Genomic DNA, 19,041 nt, shown 5'->3' on the forward strand with positions numbered 1-19,041 from the left:
CTCTTGCAACTAGGCCATTCTGCTTCTCAAACCTCAGCCCTCTGACAACAAGGCTTAGTGAAAATGGCCAGGCCTTTGCCATTTTCACTAGGCCTTGTTCTACTACTCCATCTCCTTTGTGATACATTATTTTGCCCTTTGTATCAGAAAGGAGACCGAGAAAGGGAAGGTGAGGCTAATAATTATGCAGTTTGATTTTTGTCCAAGACAAAGTAATGAACATTTCAAATCCAGGCCATCATTTTTTTTCTCTCAAGGATCGTTGACCAAATACTTCAATAGAAAAAATATTTTAAATGCATTTCTTGAGCTAGCATGGTAAATACTTAAGGGAGAAGGTTTGACTGATGTTGAATTAGGGTTTTATCTTGCTGTTTACTGATATTTTTCCCTCTTGGATATTTCACTTCACTGGGCTGAAGCTAAAATCTGTTCATAGTTAGATCACTAACTTTTTTTGGTATTTGTTGGATGCTTACTATGTGTCAAGCACTGTACAAAGCACTGTGGTAGATGCAAGTTAATTATAGTCCCTGTCCCACCTGGGACTCACAGTCTAAGTAGGAGGGAGGGCAGTTATTGAATCCCCATTTGCGGAAACTGAGACCCATAGAAGTGAAGGGTCACTTTGCAGCAGGCAAATGGCAGAGGTGGGATTAGAACCCAGGTCCTATGACTCCCAGGCCCATGCCCTTTCCTTGCTTATTCTGACAGGAAATTCTGCACTATAACAAACCTGACCTCCAGGCTCATATTATCACAATTTTACAGAAGGGAAATGGGGGGATCCATCGGCTTGCTGCAGGTGTCAGAGATACCACTGGGAGAAATAGGATTTGCAATCAGGAGTTTCTGAACCTCTGCCTGGGGCCTTTAGACTGTGTTCAGCATTGTCTTTCTCTCTCCAACTCCCTCATCTCAGTCTATCAGTGTCTCTGTCTCCCCTGCAAGTCAGTGAAAGGACTCTGTAATATTTTCCTTCTCAGGTTTAATGGGGCTTAATAGGTTTAAATTGTTGACACACAGCCCAACATTTTAATCAGTGCTCATTAATCATTAGGGAGAGCCAGAGATGGAGGCCATCCATGTGAGTGGGATGCCTCCCATGTGTATGGCATTTTTATTAACTTATCTCTCATCTTCTTCCATAACACGTTCTGCATTTGCTCCATCAGGGAGGCAACTGGTATCAAAGGTGACGTGCTGAGGGTAGAGCCGTTCATTCATGTCTCTCTGAGGATCCCTCCTGCCCAGGGCCTTGCTTTTCTTGAAGTCAAAGTATTGCAACATCTGATGTGTGGAGAAGCTGGTGGCTGCTGGAATTCTTCATTTGATGGACACTGTGAAGGCCAGAGCCACCAAATGATTAAAGAGCACAAGATCAGTGGAGGAGTTATATTGAGAATGACTAAGCCAAAGTTTAGAACAGCAGCTAAGCTGCTCCCCAGAATACAGGGTCTAAGGAACCTAACTCTCCCATCAGCCCTGACTCATCCTGAGGCTGTCAGCTCCTCTAGGGCAGGAATTGCTTCTCTTTTATGTTTTGGAGGGCCTACTATATTGCTCTGCTCACTGTAAATGCTCAGTTAATGTGAGTGATATAATTGTGGTATAATAATGATAATAATTATTGTGGCATTTGTATAAAAATAATAATATTTGGGGTATTTGTTAAGTGCTATTTATCAAGCACCCTACTCAGTGCTGGAGAAGATTCAAGGTAATCAGGTCCCAAATAGAACTCACAGGACTCGCAGGAATTGAGTTCCCATTTTGCAGATGAGGTATTGAGTTCCCATTTTGCAGAAGTGACTTGTCCAAGGTCACCCAGCAGGTAAATGGAGGAGCAGGGATTGGAATGCAGGTCCTCTCACTCCCAGGTCCGTGATCTATCCACTAGGCCACATTGTTTCTCATGCTCCCTCCTTTCCTGTCCCCTCACCCTCCCTCCCATTTTGCCAAGCTACTTGGCTCTTTCCTAGGATTGAAAATGCAATTTCTTCACAACTGATTGATGCCCACAGGTTTGAGCAAGTCTGCTTTCCTCAGATTGGTTAGCTCTCATGGACCGGATTAGCACCTCAACTGCATCCGTTTGCTCTCAGCAGCCCAGAAGGGTTTCCTCCGGTCAGTTCCATGTTTACTCTGCTGTAAGTTTAATGTGGACAAAGAGCCCATTATTTTGTATTGATTTGGTCCTTGCTGGCTTCGGCTACATTTGGTTATTGCACAGATGGGAATCTTCATCTCATTAGAGGCAACTGCTTTAATCCTTGGCCCCAGTGATCTATTTCATTTTATACTTTAGAGGCATCAGAGTTTTCCCCACAGAGGATATTTCTTCTCTCTTTGCTTCTACGCTTGCCCGTTGCTCAGGAGAAGTTCAGAAGTTAGTGAGGTGGAACCCCAGGGAAATGGAAACGCCATCATGGAGACAAACAGGGAACCTTGAAACATGTTACCAAAAGGCAAGCTGAACTAGATTGAATCGATGGCTCAGATATAGTTATTTAAACACACACATACCCCCCTGCCACACACACACAAACTCACACTGGGTAAACAGATCAATATTCCTGAGAATGAAGCCTGTTTGTGTTTTCGAAAATGGAAGTGGGGCTGTCGAGAGACCATCTCTTCGGAATTTAATCACCTTGGGGGCAATTAAAGTAATTTTCTGTTTTCTCTTTTACTGCTCCTCTGAAACAACAGCATCTGGACAGCTTTAATTACTGATCTGGCTCAGGAAACCAGAGAGGAATGGCAAGTTTGTGATTGGCAATAGCTCTCTCTCCTCTTCTCGTGTTGGTTAAGGGGGTGATGGGACTCTGGATTGGGGGATTTATTTCCTCAAGTACCTATCAGTAAGTAACTAGCTCCTCGGGTAGAAACCAGCACGGCTAAAATATTCAATAACTGCTTCTTCCCCACACTCACGTTCCACCCCCCTGACCCTCACTCCTCAATCAATCATTCACCCAGAGTCCAACCCATACCTCATCACCATGGTCAATGGATCAATGAATCAATGAATCAGTGGTATTTATGGAATGCCGAGTGTGTGTAGAGCACTGAACTAAGCACTAGGGAGAGTATAATACAACAGAGTGGGGTGAAAATGGCAGAAGGACAGGTAGTCAACCAGGCTCTGCCACTGATGGAGATGTTTTGATGGGCAAACTATCTAGGCTGCCTTGTGTGAAGATCAGGCCTAGAAGGAATCCTGAAAATAGCTGGTTCCAGTGGATGGCTAAGACTGCAATGACCAATGTAGGGAAGCAGTGTGGCCTAGTGGAAAGAGCATGGGCCTGCAAGTCAGGGGTCCGGGTTTCTAATCCCGACTCTGCCAATTGCTCTGGCAGTTGCTCACTGTGTGACCTTGAGCAAGTCACTTAACTTCTCTGTGCCTCAGTTTCCTCAACTGTAAAATGGGGATTCAATACCTGTTCTCCCTCCCACTTCAGACTGTGAGCCCCATGTGGGACAGGGTATGTGTCCGACCTAATTGGCTTGTACCTACCTCAGCAGCTCAGAACAGTGTTTGACACATAATAAGCTTTTAACAATCACCATATAAAAATCAAACAACAAACAAACACTGAGGCTGCCCTTCAGGCAATGGCTGGGGCTAATGCTCCAGCACAACATTGACTCTATGCTAAATGGCCCTAAATGGGTCAGGTACTTATAGCAATAATGATAATAATAATAATAATGGTATTTAAGTGCTTACTATGTGCCAAGCACTGTTCTACTGCCGCATGCACTGAGTCATCCACTCTTCTGTCTCTTACCCAGTCCCTATCCTTCCCCGTGGCACGCATTGCCAAGTGGCTCACAGTGAGGATGGGTGCGGTCTGTGATTGCAGAACAGAGTCTTATTGGAGAAGCAGCGTGGCTTAGTGGAAAGAGCACAGACTTGGGAATCAGAGGTCATAGGTTCTAATCCCGGCTCCACCACTTGTCAGCTGTGTGACTTTGGATTAGTCACTTCACTTCTCTGTGCCTCAGTTACTTCATCAGTAAAATGGAGATTAAGACTGTGAGCCCCATGTGGGACAACCTGGTTACCTTGTGTCTACCTCAACACTTAAAACAGTGCTTGGCACATAGCAAGCACTTAACAAGTACCATCATTATTATTATTCTTCCCAAAACCGTAGCAGCTGCAGGTGCCAATTTGCTTACACCCATTTCTTAAGCCATGTCGAGTATGATATTTAGAGAGTGTGGTTGGCCTACTGCAAATCTTCACCACTACTTCAAATACAAGTCAAGCCCTCGTCTTGTACTGGTGCAACATACTTTTCCTCTCTTAACCACTGATGTGTGATCAGGGCTCATCCTGAAGGGTGAAGAGCCAGAAAAGAGGAATGAATGTGTTTTCACGGGGGCACTCAAGTCCATGGATTCAATGTCAGAAACGTCAGATGGGAATTGAAGGAGAAGACCAGAGGCCTGAGAGTCAGAGGACCTGGATTCTAATCTTGGATCCTCTTCTTGTCTGCTTGTGACCTTGCACAAGTCACTTCACTTCTCTGTTCCTTAGTTTCTTCATCTGTAAAATGGAGATTAAGGCTGTGAGTCCTATGTGGAACATGGACTGGGCCCAACATAATTATCTTGTAATCATTAGACTGTAAGCCCATCAAAGGGCAGGGACTGTCTCTGTTACCGATTTGTACATTCCAAGCACTTAGTACAGTGCTCTGCTCATAGTAAGCACTCAATAAATACTTTTGAATGAATCTTGTATCTATCCCACTGCTTAGTACAGTGCCTGGCATAATAATAATGTCATGTAGTAAGTGCTTACTATGTATCGAGCACTGGGGTAGATGCAAGGCAATCATGTTGAGCACAGTCCCTGTCCTATATGGGACTCACAGTCTGAATAAAATGGAGAACAGATTTTTTTTTTAAATGGTATTCAATGGTATTTGTTAAGCACTTGAAATGTGCTAGGCTCTCTACTAAGCACTGGAGTAGATTTTTTTTTAATGGTATTCAATGGTATTTGTTAAGCACTTGTAATGTGCTGGGCACTCTACTAAGCACTGGAGTAGATACAAGATAATCAAGTTGGACACACTGTATGTCCCACTTGGGGCTCAGAGAAATTAAGAGACTTGCTCAGGGTCACACAGCAGATAAATGGCAGAGCTGGGATTAGAAACCAAGTCCTTCCGACTCCCAAACCGGTGTTGTATCCGAAGTGCATAGCAAATACTATTTAAAAACAAAACAAAAAGAAAATTTTAAAAAACCCTCAGAGGGTCTTAATGAAGGCAGTGGGAGTTCTTTAACTCTCCTCAAAACCCCAGAGGGAAAGCAAAAAGTCAGTGAAGAAATAGAAGTTGTAGAGAGTAAAATAACAGCTATTACTAGGTTTTTTATAATTGTAGGGGCATTTTGGAGTGCGATATAAGGGAAATTATATGCTACACTTGAGAAGAGATCATTTCTGGTTAAATGCTATTTGATATATTACAATTGTTCTTGTTGAACATTTAATGCTTGGAATTGTGCTTTCTATTTAAGAAGTTCCTAAGCTGAGGTCCTGATTCAGAAGAGCATCCTCAGTCCTCATCCCTCAAAGCCAAACTTTTGGTCATGTTTTTTATGTGCTATTTTCTAAGGAACAGAAATCAGTGTTGACTTGAACTGAGAACAGACCCATGGAAAGAAATACAGCAATAAAAATAAGAACTACTACTATTACTATGGTATTTATTATATACTATGTGCTCAGTTTTGGGCTAATTTCAAGAATATGAGATTGGACATAGTTCCTGTCCCACATGGGTCTTACAACCTATATTATTCTCATTCTACAGATGAAGAAACTGAGGCCTAGAGAGGTTAAATGACTTGCCAAAGGTCAACCAATAGATCAGTGGCAGAATTGGAACTAAAACCCAGATCTCCTGGTTCCGAGTCTTATGCTCTTTCTTCTAGGCCAGGCTAATGTAGCAAAACAGCAGTTGAGCAACAATTAACCCATTCATCAATCAATGGCAGTTATTGAGAACTTAATCTATAGTATTTATTGAGTGCTTACTGTATTGACTATACTAAACGCTCTGGAGAATACAACAAAGTTGGTAGACATTCACATGAATGTCTTAGTGCATTCAAAGCCCTTAGTATAGTGCTCTGCCCTTAGTATAGTGCTCTGCCTCCCCCCTGCAACCCTCTCCCCTACTTTCCCATCCTTCCCTGCAGTATCCTCAGAGGAGATCTCCTCCCTCCTCGCAAGTGCCACCCCCTCCACCTGTGCTTCGGGCCCCATTCCCGCTCACCTTATGAAAACCATTGCCCCTTCCCTCCTCCCCTCCTTAACTTCCATGTTTAACCACTCACTCTCTAATGGCTTCTTCCCCACTGCCTTCAAACATGCCCATGTCTCCCCCATTCTACAAAAACCCTCTCTCGACCCCACTTCCCCTTCCAGTTATCACCCTATCTCCCTCCTACCCTTCCTTTCCAAGCTTCTGGAACGAGTCATCTACACTCGCTGCCTAGAATTCCTTAACTCCAATTCTCTCCTGGACCCCCTCCAATCTGGCTTCCGTCCCCTCCACTCTACCGAGACTGCTCTCTCAAAGGTCACTCATGATCTCCTTCTTGCCAAATCTAATGGCTCCTACTCTATCCTAATCCTCCTTGACCTCTCAGCTGCCTTTGACACTGTAGACCATCCCCTTCTCCTCCACACCTTATCTCACCGTGGCTTCACGGATTCCATCCTCTCCTGATTCCCCTCTTATCTTCCTGGCCGTTCATTCTCTGTCTCCTTTGCAGGCTCCTCCCCCCACCCCCATCCTCTAACTGTAGGGGTTCCTCAAGGGTCAATTCTTGGCCCTCTTCTGTTCTCCACCTACACGTACTCCCTTGGTGAACTCATTTGCTCCCACGGCTTCCACTATTATCTCTATGCAGATGACACAGCGTGGCTCAGTGGAAAGAGCACGGGCTTTGGAGTCAGAGGTCATGAGTTCGAATCCCAGCTCTGCCACTTGTCAGCTGTGTGACTGTGGGCAAGTCACTTAACTTCTCTGTGCCTCAGTTACCTCATATGTAAAATGGGGATTAAGACTGTGAGCCCCACGTGGGACATCCTGATTCCCCTGTGTCTAATGGAAAGAGCACGGGCTTTGGAGTCAGGGCTCATGAGTTCGAATCCCAGCTCTGCCACTTGTCGGCTGTGTGACTGTGGGCAAGTCACTTAACTTCTCTGTGCCTCAGTTACCTCATCTGTCAAATGGGGATTAAGACTGTGAGCCCCGGGTGGGACAACCTGATTCCCCTGTGTTTACCCCAGCGCTTAGAACAGTGCTCTGCACATAGTAAGCGCTTAACAAATACCAACATTATTATTAGAACAGTGCTCAGCACATAGTAAGCGCTTAACAAATACCAACATTATTATTATTATTATGACACACAGATCTACATCTCCGCCCCTGTCCTCTCCCCCTCCCTTCGGGCTTGTATCTCCTCCTGCCTCCAGGACGTCTCCACCTGGATGTCTGCCCACCATCTAAAACTCAACATGGCCAAAACTGAGCTCCTTATCTTCCCTCCCAAGCCCTGTCCTCTTCCTGACTTCCCTGTCACTGTGGATGGTTCGACCCTCCTTCCCGTCTCTCAAGCCTGCAACCTTGGTGTCATCCTTGACTCGACTCTCTCATTCACCCCACACATCCAATCCTTCACCAAGGCCTGCCAGTCTCACCTTTACAATATCACCAAGATCCACCCTTTCCTCTCCATCCACCCTTTCCTCTCCACCCAAACGGCTATTTTACTGCTACAGGCTCTCATAATATCCCGGCTGGATTATTGTCTCAGCCTTCTCTCAGATCTCCCTTCCTCCTGTCTCTCCCCGCTCCAGTCTATTCTTCATTCCGCTGCCCGGATCATCTTCTTGCAGAAACACTCTGGACATGTCACTTCCCTCCTTAAAAACCTCCAGTGGTTGCCTATCAACCTCCGAACGAAACAAAAACTTCTCACTCTGGGCTTCAAGGCTCTCCATCACCTTGCCCCCTCCTACCTCTCCTCCTTCTCTCTTTCCACTGCCCACCCCGCATGCTCCGCTCCTCTGCCACCCACCTCCTCATTGTCCCCCGTTCTCGCCTATCCCGCTGTCGACCCCTGGCCCACGTCCTCCCTCTGTCCTGGAATGCCCTCCCTCCCAACCTCCCCCAAACTAATTCTCTTACCCTCTTCAAAACCCTACTTAAAGCTCACCTCCTCCAAGAGGCCTTCCCAGACTGAGCTTCCCCTTTTCCCTCTGCTCCCTCTGCTGCCTCTCTGACCCCCCATTCACCTCCCCTCAACTAAACCCCCTTTCTCCCCTTTCCCTCTGCTCCTCCCCCCTCCCTCTCCCTCACCTCAGCACTGTGCTCATTTGTATATATTTTTATTACCCTATTTATTTTGTTAATGAGGTATATATCCCCTTGATTTTATTTATTGCTATTCAGTTGTCTTGTTTTTGTCCATCTCCGCCGATTAGACTGTAACCCTGTCAATGGGCAGAGATTGTCTCTATCTGTTGCCAAATTGTTCATTCCAAGTGCTTCATACAGTGCTCTGCACATAGTAAGCGTTCAATAAATACTATTGAATGAATGAATGAATGCTCTGTACACAATAAGCACTCAATAAATACGACTGAATGAATGAATATGAATCAGTGACAACAGCAGCAGTAAAGCCAGCAACATGAAGCTGCTATGAGGGAATAGGTCCTCAGGTATCTGCCAGAGGCCCCAGATCTCTGATGGCCAGGGAAATCCAGTCAGTCAGTCAGCCAATCATTTATTCATTCATTCAATAGTATTTATTGAGTGCTTACTATGTGCAAAGCACTGTACTAAGCGCTTGGAATGTACAATTCGGCAACAGATAAGAGACAATTCCTGCCCATTGACGGGCTTACGGTCTAATCGGGAGAGACAGACAAAAACAATAGCAATAAATAGAATCAAGGGGATGTACATCTCATTAACAAAATAAATAGGGTAATAAAAATATATACCAATTGAGGGGACGAGCACAGTGCAGGGGGAGGGGAAGGAAGAGGGAAAGGAGGAGCAGAGGGAAAGGTGGGGAGAGAAGGGGGCTTAGCTGAGGGGAGTTGAAGGGGGGTGGGGTAGATGGGTAGCAGAGGGAGCAGAGGGAAAAGGGGAAGCTCAGTTTGGGAAGGCCTCTTGGAGGTGGCGAGCTCTCAATAGGTCTTTGAAGAGGGGAAGAGAGTTAGTTTGGCAGAGGTGAGGAGGGAGGACATTCCAGGACAGCGGGAGGATGTAGGCCAGAGGTCGGCGGGATAGGCGAGAACAGGGGGCGGTAAGGAGGTGGGCATCAGAGGAGTGGAGCCTATGGGGTGGGCAGTAGAAAGAGAGAAGGGAGGAGAGGTAGGATACTGCAGGGAAAGATGGGAAAGTAGGGGAAAGGGTTTGGCAGGGGGAAGGGAGAAGGGGGAGGGGTGACTTTGGGGTGCTCAGACCTGATTGTGTTAATTTTCGTGATGAAGTAGGTGGCCAGACTGTTGGGGGGGAGGGATGGGGGAGGGGGAGGAACAGGGGGCCTGAGGAGTGCACTTACTGTTTGCTGAGCACTGTACTAAGCTCTGGAGAGAGTACAATACAACAATAAACGACACATTCCCTTCCTTCAATGATTTTATAGTCTAGAGGGGGAGTTTACAGTCTAGAGGGGGAGCTTTACAGGCCCTGTAGCTGCCAGCTCCCAACTTCCCTTCTTAAGAAAAGTTGTGACTGGCCTTATATTTCTGCCACCACAGTTCCTTATCCTCGAGCATGCTCCTGCAGGGACCCATGTCAATCATAACAAGAGGCCATCACCCCAATCAGAAGTGAAGCCCTGCGCTGTCTCACAAGGTGAGGAGATTGGTTAGGTAGTTCAGGGGTGTCTTAAACCACTTAGCCAGTTCTTTTGAGACAAAAATCAACAGGTGAATCTCTATTTTGGAAGCTCTGTCCAGGAGCCCGGCACATGCCAGTCTGTGGGCGTGCCCTTTCTCGGCAGCCATTTTTCATGGTATTTGTTAAACGCTTACTATGTGCCAGACGTTGTACTAAGCTGCGGATAGATACAAGACAACCAGGTTGGACATATGTCTTAGGAGCCCCTCTAGGGGGCATAGCATATTTGCCATGTTTTGGGTCTTTTAATCTCACTTTTTTCTCCACATTTGTTTGCTTTTTGCTTAGTGTTTTTTGATTTTTGCTTTTTCCTTTCCTCCACACAAGACCCATATGGACCTATTGCGTTTCAGGTTCACAAAAGCCCGTGGCATGATGTGCTCACCTAGTTTAAGCAACCAGAAAAAAACAAAACTCCAAATGAGTGCCTCTGAACAATGGTTTCTTAGTCAGGTGAAGGCAGAGTAGAATCTGCTGCTGAAGAACGTTAGTAGAGCAATTTCTTTGCACAAATACAACCTGGACATCTCAGTCCTGTCAGCCATCTCAAAGCATGGTTTCTTGGGGATCGGGCAAGGAATGGTGAGGGGGCTCTCAATCAATTGTTCAGGGGTATTTTTTGAGTGCTTACTTTGTGCAGAGCACTGTTCTAAGCCCTTGGGAAAGTACAACACAATATCAATCAATCAGTCGATAGTATTTATTGAGCATTTATTGTGTGCAGAACAGTGTACTAAGTGCATGGAAGAGTACAATAAAATAGAGTTGATAGACTGGTTCCCTGCCCACAAGGATCTTACAGTCTAGTTAGGTGTTGAGGGAAAGGAGGTCTCTCAATGACCCACACAGGGGATAATAATAATAATGATGATGATACTTGTTAAGCGCTTACTTGCCAAGCACTGTTCTAAGATCTGGGGTAGATCAGGTTGTCCCTCACAGGGCTCACAGTCTTAATCCCCATTTTACAAATGAGGTAAATGAGGCACAGCGAAGTGAATCGACTTACTCAAAGTCACACAGCTGACAAGGGGCGGAGTTGAATTAGAACCCACAACCTCTGACTCCCAAGCCCGTGATCTTTCCACTAAGCCATGCTGCTTCTCGGGCTCACCCAGCCAGAACCAAGACTCCTGGTAGGGGCTGCACTTCAGAGCCGGGGTGGAAGAGGGGCCTGGAGAATCCCTAGGAGCATCTCGAGGTGAGGTCGAGAGGGGTGGAAAAAGGAGATGGGAGAGGCACCGCCACCTTCCAAGACAGACTCGAACAAGTCCAGACCTGTAGGGTAACCGGGACACTCCCAGTGCATCCCATCCTACACTGTGTCAAGGGTACGGCTATTGGATTGGCACTTTTCTTCCTGGAGGTTGGGGTGGTGCCACTTAGGGGGCCCAGCAAGGTTTCTCTTGGTGGCTGGGGGGATCATGGGTTAGGGGAGTGCTGCCCAAAATCTGACAATTATTCTTCCCCTTTCAAAGTCTTATTGAAAAGGCACATCTCCTCTAAGAGGCCTTCCCTGACTAAGCTCCTATTTCCTCTTTTCCTACTCCCTCCTGCATGGCCCTGACTTGCTCACTTTGTTCTTCCCTCCTCCCAGTCCCCCAGCACTATGTCCATATCTGTAATTTATTTATTCTCATGTCTATCTCCCCTCCTCTAGACTGTAAGGTTGTTATGGGCAGGGACTGTGACTGTCGATTGTTATACTGTACTCTCCCAGACATTTAGTAGAGTGCTCTGTACCCAGTAGGTGCTCATTAATAATAATAATAGTGAAAATGGTACTTGTTAAGCTCTTACTATGTGCCAAGCACTGTTCTAAGCACTGGGATAGTTACAAGTTAATCATTCAGGTTGGATACAGTCCTTGTCCCACATAGGGCTCACAGTCATCATCCCCTTTTTACAGATAAGGTAACTGAGGCCCAGTGAAGTGACTTGACCAAGGTCACATAGCAGACATGTGGTAGAATCTGGATTAGAACCCATGACCTCATTAAATATGATTGAATGAATGAATGAGTATCTGTAATTTATTTATTTATATTGTTTGTCTCACCCTCTAGACTAGGCTCATTGTGATCAGGGAATGTCTCTGTTTATTCTTATATTGTACTCTCCCAAGTGCTTAGTAGAGTGCTCTGCACACAGTAAGTGCTCAATAAAAATGAATGAATGAATGAATGAATGAAAGTCAGGCTGCTCCTGTCCTGGAATCCCCCCACTCCCGGGACCAGGGCCATGCTCCTGAGATGAGAGCTCACCTCCTCCAAGAGGACTTCCCAGACTGAGATACCCCTTTTCCCTCTGCTCCCCGTCTGCTCCCCGTCTGCTCCTCTCCCCTCCCCCCTTCACCTCCCCTCAGCTAAGCCCCCTTTCCCTCTGCTCTTCCCCCTCCTCCTTTCCCTCCCCTCAGCACTGTGCTCATTTGTATATAATTTTTATTACCTTATTTATTTTGTTAATGAGGTGTACATCCCCTTGATTCTATTTATCGTGATTATGTTGTTTTTGTTTCACTCTGTTTTGCTCTGCTGTCTGTCTCCCCCGATTAGACTGTGAGCCTGTCATTGGGCAGGGATTGTCTCTATCTGTTGCCCAATTGTACATTCCAATCGTTTAGTACAGTGCTCTGCACATAGTAAGTGCTCAATAAATACTAATGAATGAATGAATTAGAGAAGCAGCGTGGCTTAGTGGAAAGACCCTAGGCTTGAGAGTCAGAGGTCGTGGGTTCTAATCCCGGCTCCATCACTTGTTTGCTGTGTGACCTTGGGCAAGTCACTTAACTTCTCTGTGCCTCAGTTGCCTCATCTGCAAAAATGGGGATTAAAAAATGTGAGCCCCACGTGGGACAATCTGATTATCCTGTATCTACCCCAGCACTTAGAACAGTGCTGGTTGGTTGGTATTTGTATTTGTTAAGCGCTTACTATGTGCCGAGCACTGTTCTAAGCGCTGGGGTAGACATAGGGGAATCAGGTTATTCCACGTGGGGCTCACAGTCTTAATCCCCATTTTACAGATGAGGGAACTGAGGCACAGAGAAGTTAAGTGACTTGCCCACAGTCACACAGCCGACAAGTAGCAGAGCTGGGATTCGAACTCATGAGTCCTGACTCCAAAGCCCGTGCTCTTTCCACTGAGCCACGCTGCTTCTCTGCACATAGTGCTCTGCACATAGTAAGTGCTTAACAAATACCATAATTATTATGAATGAATCACTAGGAACTGAAGGGCAGGTTCTGTGTTCAGGTCCAACAGGACAGAACTGGAGCACCCCAGCTGGACAGCTGCACACATGAGTGTCAGGAGCAGCATGGCTTATTGGCAAGAACACTGGCTTGGGAGTCGGAGGATGTGGGTTCTAATCCCGGCTCCACCACCTGTCTCCTGTGTGACCTTGGGCAAGTCACTTAACCTCTCTGTGCCTCGGTTACCTCATCTGTAAAATGGGGATTAAGAGTGTGAGCCCCACGTGGGACAACCTGATTACTTTGTATCTACCCCAGTGCTTAGAACAATGCATGGCACATAGTAAGCACTTACCAAATACCATCGTTATTGTAATTATTATTATTATTATTCCCTGGAGCTGCATGTGACTCCACCCCCAAGGTCAGTAGTTTGTTTCTGTGGCTCAGTGGAAAGAGCCCGGGCTTCGGAGTCAGAGGTCGTGGGTTCTAATCCCGACTCGGCCGCTTGCCAGCTGTGTGACTTTGGGCAAGTCAATTAACTTCTCTGTGCCTCAGTTACCTCATCTGTAAAATGGGGATTAAAACTGTGAGCCCCACGTGGGACAACCTGATCACTTTGTATTCCCTCAGCGCTTAGAGAACAGTGCTTTGCACATGGTAAGTGTTTAATAAATACCACCATTTATTTATTTATGTTGCTGGTTAGAGGAACAATCTATTACTTGGGGTAGAACAGGCAGGGGAGATCAGGTCAGCGGGCAGCCTAATCCGGATCATCTCTCTTGGTCTATAAAGAGCTTGAGTCTGGAAGTCATGGGACTTGGGTTCTAATCCGGCTTCTGTCACATGTCTTCTGTGTGACCTTGGGCAAGTCATTTTACTTCTCTGCATCTCAGTTCTCTCATCTGTAAAATGGGAATTAAGACAAAGAGCCCCATGGGGGACAGCGACTGTCCAACCTGATAAGCTTGTATCTACCCCAGTACTTAAAACAGTGTTTAGCACTTAGTAAGCAATTAACAGATATCATTATTATTATTATTACCTGCAGCAGTGCAGTGCTAAGAAAAAGGGTCCAACTATCTTCAGTATGCTTGAGCCCCTCTGCTCTGTTCAATCTTGTCAGTCTTGTCACGTTGCTTTTCTCCTCCTACCACATTTGCTGATGAGGCTATTTTTGCTTGCTCCACCAAGAGAAATGTGTCTTCTGCCCTAATTCCTTTTGGCTGGTTTCCCCGCGGGACCATCCATCCAATCCAACCAGTGCTTGGCAGCTGAATTAGTCACAGGCTTGAGGGGAGGTGGGACATTTCTTCTCCCTGAGATTTTTCAGTCCATCTTTATTAAAAGGTTCACAGTGAGTAAAGCCTGAGAGGCTTTTCTTGGAAGGGAGCAACCAATCAAGCTTCATGTTTCTGTGCTAAGAGCTGGAGTAGATGCAGGATAATCAGGTTGGATTTAGTCCATCTCTTACACTGGGCTCACAGTCTAAGTAGGAGGGAGAAGGATTTATTCCCCATTGTCTAGAGAAGGAAGCTGAGGCACAGAGAAGCTAAATGACTTGACTCAAACTAGGAAGGTCCCTGAATCCCATCCAGCTCTCTCTCTCCCTCTCCAGCATGCTTCACCTCCTCTAAAGTGGCATGGTCACCTAAGGCCTCAAAGGGTCGATTTTTCTCTATCTTGAATCCAGATAGTGTAAAATAACCTATGACAGATGAAGAAACCTAGAAGTTCTGATGAGGTGCTTGGACATGTCAAAGCGCAAAAAAAAATTGTCAAGGAGAGATACCCACACTTCTCCTCTTCCCTTTGAAGACTGGCCAAATCTGCCAGGTAGAAAGTGTGTTAGGATCTGCTTTGCCCCAGCTTTTATTTTCATGCTAGAACTGCAAGATGTGCATTGAAAGTCAGTTTTGGAGTCTGGTCATATCAATAAACCAATCAGTAGTATTTACTGAGTGCTTATTACATGCAGAACCTCTCCTATGAGTAGACATCTTATTGTGGTTGGAGAGTTTTCATATGCTGATGAAGTTTAGAGCTGTACCATATAGGGCTACCTGTAATAGAAAGGTCTAAGCCAAAGCATTGGACAAAATTGATGCACCTGTGCTGGGCAGCAGCAGCATGGGAAGGATTCGAAGGCGGATGATCAAGTGATCAAAACCTTAATCAAAGACAACGGTAGAGACTCATTCATTCATTCATTTAATTGTATTTATTGAGCACTTACTGTGTGCAGAGCACTGTACTAAGCACTTGGAAAGTACAATACAGCAATAAAGAGAAGCAATCCCTCCCCACAGTGGACTCACAGTCTAGAGTGAGGGAGACATTCATTCATTCAATAGTATTTATTGAGTGCTTACTATGTGCAGAGCACTGTACTAAGTGCTTGGAATGTACAATTCGGCAACAGATAGAGACAATCCCTGCCCAATAATGGGCTCACAGTCTAAATGCAGACATCAATACAAGTAAACAGCAATATATATAGAATTATAGATACATATACTACATATGTAGGTGCTGTGGGGTGGGGAAGAGGAGGAAAGAGCAAAGGGAGCAAGGTGAGGTGATGTGGAAGGGAGGGGGAGCTGAGAAAAAGGGGGCTTACTCTGGGAAGGCCTCTTGGAGGAGGTGCGCCTTTAGTAGGGCTTTGAAGTGGGGGAGAGTGATTGCCTGGCAGATTTGAGGAGGGAGGGTGTCCAAGCCAGATGTAGGACAGGGGCTAGGGGTTGGTGACAATACAGGCAAAATCGAGTCATGGTGAGAAGGTTAGCACCAGAGGAACGGAGTGTGTAGGCTGGATGTAGAAGGAAAGAAGGGAGGTGAGGTAGGAGGGGGCAAGGTGATGGAGAGATTTGAAGCCAAGAAGGAGGAGTTTTTTTTGATACGAAGGTGGATAGGCAACCACTGGAGATTTTTGAGGAGGAGGGTGACATGCACTGAGCCTCTCTGTAGAAAGATAATCCGGGCAGCAGAGCGAAGTGTGGACTGAAGTGGCGAGAGGCAGGAGGTTGGGAGATCAGAAAGGAGGCTGATGCAATAATCCAGTCAGGATAGGATGAGAGATTGAACTAATGTGGTAGCAGTTTGGATAGAGAGGAAAGGGCAGATATTGGTTATGTCATGAAGGTGAGAGAGACAGGATTTGGTGACAGACTGGATATGTGGGGTGAATGAGAGAGCAGAGGATTTCCTGTCCCCAGCGAAATGAGCTAAGATATTTCTGGATCAGATCCTTTGTCTAGGACTCTGTCTCTGTCAGCATCACTAAGGCATCTGGAGGAACTGTGTGATGGTTTACCTCTTGGATATCAATCAATCATATTTATTGAGCACTTACTGTTTGCAGAGCACTATACTAAGCACTTGGGAGAGTACAATCTAACAATTTAAGAGTTGGTAGGTACATACCCTGCTCAAATCAGGCTTACTGTCTAGAGGGGAAGGTAATGTCCAATGGGAAGCTGTGTGGCCTAGTGAAAAGAACATGGGCCTTGGAGTCAGAGGACCTGGGTCCTTATCCAGTTACTCCACTTGCCTGCTTTGTGGTCTTGGGCAAGTCATTTCACTTCTCTGTGCTTCAGCTTCCTTCCCTGCACAATCGGAAATAAATCCCACTCCGTCCTATTTAGACAGTGAGCCCCGTGTAAGACAGGGACTAAGTCCAACTTGATTGTCTTGGATCTACTCCAGTGCTTAGTAGAGTGCGTGGCACATAGTAAATGCTTAATTAGTACAATGATATAACAATTTTAATAATTACAGTTTTTACTGTTACCAATTTTCCCCTATCCATCCCCAATTTTCCCTCAAATAGGTCTTTATGGACTTCTCATCCAAAACTATACCCCACCTCATAATAATGACTTCCATCCTCTTGGTTTAGGTTGGACTGTCTAAAATCCATTTTTTCCTCCCTAATGACCCATTATGGACCACTAATCCATGAATCTACTGAAACTTTTCTGAGACCCATTGAGGCTTCTATGGAATAATTTGCTATAACCATGAATTCCACCTCCTCATGTTATTTGTTAAGCGCTTACAATATATAAGGCACTGTAATAAGCTCTGTGATAGATACAAGCTAATTAGGTTGGACACAGTCCCTGTCCCATATGGGGACTCAAAGTCTTAATTTTCATTTTACAGATGAGGTAACTGAGGCAAAGAGAAGTTAAGTGATTTGCCCACAGTCACACAGCAGACACGTGGCAGAGCTGGGATTAGAACTCAGGTTCTTCTGACTCTAGCCCTGTGCTCTATCCACAGGCAATCTTCATAACATCTCTAGAATTCCCCCCATTCCTCTCCATCCAAGCTATTACTATGCTGAACCCTCCTTTCCCTCCTTGACTACTGCATCAGCCTCCTCACTGGCTCTCCCCACTCCATCCCCTAATGCACTCTGCTATTTGGATCATTGTTCTAAAACATTCAGTTCCAGCCTCCCCACTCCTCAAGAAGTTCCAGTGGTTGCTCATCCACCTCTACATCAAACGGAAACCCTTTACTATCAGATTTAAGGTAATGAATCCACTCCTTTCTCCTACTTTATCTCGCTGATCTACTACACCCCTGCTCAACTACACACTCTGCTCCTCTAAACAATCCATTGTCTGTACTCTGATCTCATCTATCCCCTCATCGACTGCTTGCCCACACCCTCCCACAGGCTGGAACTCCCTCCCCCACTCATATTTGACAGTCCACCATTCTCCCCACCTTCAAACCCTCTTAAAATCACATCTCCTCCAAGAAGTCTTCCCAGATTAGACCTTATTTCCTCTACCTGCCCTTCCTTCTGTGTCGACTGCATATGGCTATGTACTCCTTAAGCACTCTGATACCTCAGCTCTACAGAACCTTCATTCTTTGTCGTATTTATTTACTGTGTGTTTACTGTGTGCAGAGCACTGTACTAGGTGCTTGGGAGAGTACAATATAGTAATGATGGTATTTGTTAAGCATTTACTACATGCCATGCCTTGTTGTAAGCACTGGGGTAGTTACAAGGTAATCAGATTGTCTCATGTGGGGCTCACAGTCTAATCCCTATTTAGCGGATGAGGTCACTGAAGCGCAGAGAAGTGAAGTGACTTGCCCAAGGTCACACAGCAGACAAGTGGCAGAGTCAGGATTAGAACCCAGGTCCTTCTAACTCCCAGGCCTGTGGTCTATCCACTAGGCCACACTGCTTCTCTCTGCAACCCACTGTGACTGGTGCTGTTTTAATTTCTCCCTCTTGGTATCATGAGTTGTCTCCTCTAAGAATCTCCTCCATTTTGAATCTGCATACCTGATTGATCTGTCTGTTGCTGCTGTCTCTGCTGTCCACAGCTATGTTATATCAACTGATATTTTCCTTCACTGTTTTAAGTGCTCCCTGTGCTCTCTCTGTTTACTGTCCACTCGAACTCTAGCTCACCATAAAGCAGTTGTTTGGGTATCCTACTTTCGCTTACCTCTCTCCCATGATCTACCCAGAGAAGATGATGGTCACTGCTACTTCCAAACTGGTGGAATTCTGTCAGCATTCCAAGTCCTCATTGGTGACCTAATAATAATAATGACTGTGGCATTTGTTAAGCACTTTCATTCATTGAATCGTATTTATTGAGTGCTTACTCTATGCAAAGCACTGTACTAAGTACTTGAGAGACTACAATATAACAGGCACATTCCTGCCCACAATGAGCTCATAGTCTAGTGGGGGAGACAGACATTAATATAAATAGATAAATAAATACATGAATTATAAATATGTACAGATATATACGTATGTGCTGTGGGGATGGGAGGGAGGATGAATGAAGGATCAAGTAAGAGTGGTCCAAAAGGGAGTGGAAGAAGAGGAGAGGAGAGCTTTATCAGGG

The 19,041-nt window shown here is 45.6% G+C and overlaps 1 long non-coding RNA gene across 1 annotated transcript; it reads right to left on the reverse strand.

Annotated features, from left to right (window-relative positions):
* Positions 1-973: 973 nt before the first annotated feature.
* LOC114805929 lies at positions 974-18,689 on the reverse strand. Its single transcript, XR_003754060.1, has 2 exons — positions 18,631-18,689; positions 974-1,340 (listed from the first exon to the last, which is right to left on the reverse strand). It is a non-coding gene; the product is annotated as an uncharacterized LOC114805929 (long non-coding RNA).
* Between the last annotated feature and the right edge of the window lie 352 nt (positions 18,690-19,041).

The sequence above is a fragment of the Ornithorhynchus anatinus genome, chromosome 2 (genome assembly GCF_004115215.2).
Source record: "Ornithorhynchus anatinus isolate Pmale09 chromosome 2, mOrnAna1.pri.v4, whole genome shotgun sequence".
NCBI classification, from domain to species: Eukaryota; Metazoa; Chordata; class Mammalia; order Monotremata; family Ornithorhynchidae; genus Ornithorhynchus; species Ornithorhynchus anatinus.